Source organism: Lygodium microphyllum, chromosome 15 (genome assembly GCF_053477565.2).
Source record: "Lygodium microphyllum isolate KBCC chromosome 15, Lygodium_microphyllum_v1.1.10, whole genome shotgun sequence".
NCBI lineage: Eukaryota > Viridiplantae > Streptophyta > Polypodiopsida > Schizaeales > Lygodiaceae > Lygodium > Lygodium microphyllum.
The window spans coordinates 53,978,030-53,980,981 of NC_141149.1; positions in this window are offsets into that span (position 1 = coordinate 53,978,030).

A 2,952-nucleotide genomic window follows, 5' to 3' on the forward strand; every position below is an offset into this window, starting at 1 on the left:
TGTTCCAGCTAGCCTTAAGCTCTTCACCTATCTTCTGTCTAGATCGCCATCTAAGCTTCACACAGTGGAAGCGCACGGGTGGACAGAGCCATCTTTGTATCAGTTGTTTGGAGTTAAAGAATTTTACTGATTCTCCTCTTATCTGTTGTGTACTCTCTATCTCTTTCTCAGATTCTGTTCGCTGCGCCGTGTAATATTTTACAGGATAGGGATAGGGAGAGGGATGGGAAGGAAATGAGAGAGGGAGAGGGAGGGAGAGTGCATTCTCTCTCTCTTTTACTTTTGCTTATATGATTTATGTATATATATTGAGAGAGGGAGAGGAAATGAGAGAAAGATAGGGAGAGGGAGAGGGAGGGGGAGTGAGGCAGAGAGAGAGAAAGAGAGGGAGGGAGAGGGAGAGGGAGGAAATGGAAGAGGGAGGGGGATGAAATGAGAGAACGAGAGGGAGGGAGAGTGTATTCTCTCTCTTATTTATTTATTTTTTGTATAATTTGTATATAATGAGAGAGGGAGAAGAAATGAGGGAGAGGGAGAGGGAGAGGGAGAGGAAAATTAAAGAAGGGAGAGGGAGGAAATAGGAGAGGGAGAGGGAGAGGAATTGAGAGAGGGAGGGGGAGGAAGAGAGAGAGAAAATGAGAGAGGGAGAGGGAGAGGGAATGAGAGAGGGAGAGGGGGGGGGAGACGAAAACATAATAGGGAAATGAGAGACGGAGAGGGAGGGAGAAGAAATGAGAGAAGGAGAGGAAGAGAGCAAAAGGAAATGAGAGAGGGAGAGGAGAGAGAAAAAAGAGAGAATGAGAGGAGAGAGAAAAAGAGATAAGATATTAAACATAATAGGCAAAGAGAGAAAGAGAGGGTGTGGGTGAGGGTGAGGGCGAGGGAGGGAGAGGAAATGAGAGAGGGAGAGGAAGAGAGAAAAGGAAATAAGAGAGGGAGAGGAGAGAGAAAAAGAAATGAGAGAGGGAGAGAGAGGAGAGAGAAAAAGAGAGAAAGATTGACATTAAACTTAATGGAAAAATAGAGAAAGAGAGAGTCAGGGTGAGGGAGGGAGAGGAAATGAGAGAGGGAGAGAAAGAAAGAAAGGGAAATGAGACAGGGAGAGGAGAGAGAAAAAATTGAGAGAGAGAGAGAGAGGAGAGAGAAAAAGAGAAAAAATATTAAATCTAATAGAGAAAGAGAAAAAGAGAGGGTCAGGGTGAGGGAGGGACAGGAAATGAGAGAGGGAGAGAAAGAGAGAAAGGTAAATGAGAGAGGGAGAGGAGAGAGAAAAAAATGAGAGAGAGAGAGGAGAGAGAAAAATCATTAAACCTAATAGGGAAAGAGAGAAAGAGAGGGCGAGGGCGAGGGAAGGAGAGGAAATGAGAGAGGGAAAGGAAGAGAGAAAAGGAAATGGGAGAGATAGAGGAGAGAGTAAAATGAGAGAGAGAGAGAGGGGAGAGAAAAAGATAGAAAAATCATTAAACCTAATAGGGAAAGAGAGAGAGGAGAGAGAAAAAGATAAAAAATCATTAAACCTAATAGGGAAAGAGAAAAAGAGAGGGTGAGGGCGAGGGAGGGAGAGGGAGAGGAAATGAGAGAGGGAGAAGAAGAGAGAAAAGGAAATGAGAGAGGGAGAGAAGAGAGAAAAGGGGATGAGAGAGAGAGGAGAGAGAAAAAGAGAGAAAGATCATTAAACCTAATGGGAAAAGAGAGAAAGAGAGGGTCAAGGTGAGGGAGGGAGAGGAAATGAGAGAGGGACAGAAAGAGAGAAAGGGAAACAAGAGAGGGAGAGGAGAGAGAAAAAATTGAGAGAGGGAAAGGAGAGAGAAAAAGAGAAAAAAATCATTAAATCTAATAGAGAAAGGGAGAAAGAGAGGGTCATGGTGAGGGAGGGACAGGAAATAAGAGAGGAAGAGAAAGAGAGAAAGGGAAATGAGAGAGGGAGAGGAGAGAGAAAAGGAAATGAGAGAGAGAGGAGAGAGAAAAAGAGAAAAATCATTAAACCTAATAGGGAAAGAGAGAAAGAGAGGGTTAGGGTGAGGGAGGGAGAGGAAATGAGAGAGGGGGAGAAAGAGAGAAAGGGAAATGAGAGAGGGAGAGGAGAAAGAAAAATGAGATAGGGAAATGAGAGAGAAAAAGAGAAAAAATCATTAAACCTAATAGAGAAAGAGAGAAAGAGAGGGTGCCCTAGCACCTGCTACATAGTATCATAGTACTGGGTACTTTGCACTATGATACTAGAGTACTAGGTGCTAGATACTAAGATGTTATGATATTATGTATTAGGTACTGAGTACTAGGTACTAAATACTAGTATTCTATGATACTATATGCTAGGTCATAGAAAAAGAGAGAGATGGAAGGAGAGGATAACAATCTAAGAAAAGAAAAGAATGATAACAAAAACAAATTGTTTGTTGTAACGTAGACAAAATGGAAAATGAATAAGGTCCTGTTGTTCAATATTGCGAAGCGTATCTTAATCAGCATGTCCCATGTTCTGGCTCTCAATGCAAGCTGGCAATTCGATAAAAATGTCGATTGTCTATAGAACACGTACAACGATTTGGCGAGTTTCAAATCTGAGATCATTGATCAGGCTATTGCGGATTTTCAACAAACGGTAATTTGAAGTTAATATCAATCATGCATTGTACTCGCAAGCTAATTGAATACCATATACAATAAGATTGGGTCTCGTTGGCAATTTTTCTATCCAGGGAGATGATGTCTCGTCCCAAGGAGTGCACCCTTTGCGGCCAATTAGAAGAGTACGTGGGCGTGCAATGGATGGAGTGTAGGAGCCAATCCACCACTTGCAAGGCCAATCTATACCCTTAATGCCAGAGGAGACAGGCAACCTTCCAAACCTACCTACAATCTTGGAGCCTGAGATGGAGGTAATAATCGATCCATTGACTCCCATGGATGTCGAGACTTCTGATCTGCTTAGAGAGGAAGCATCCATAC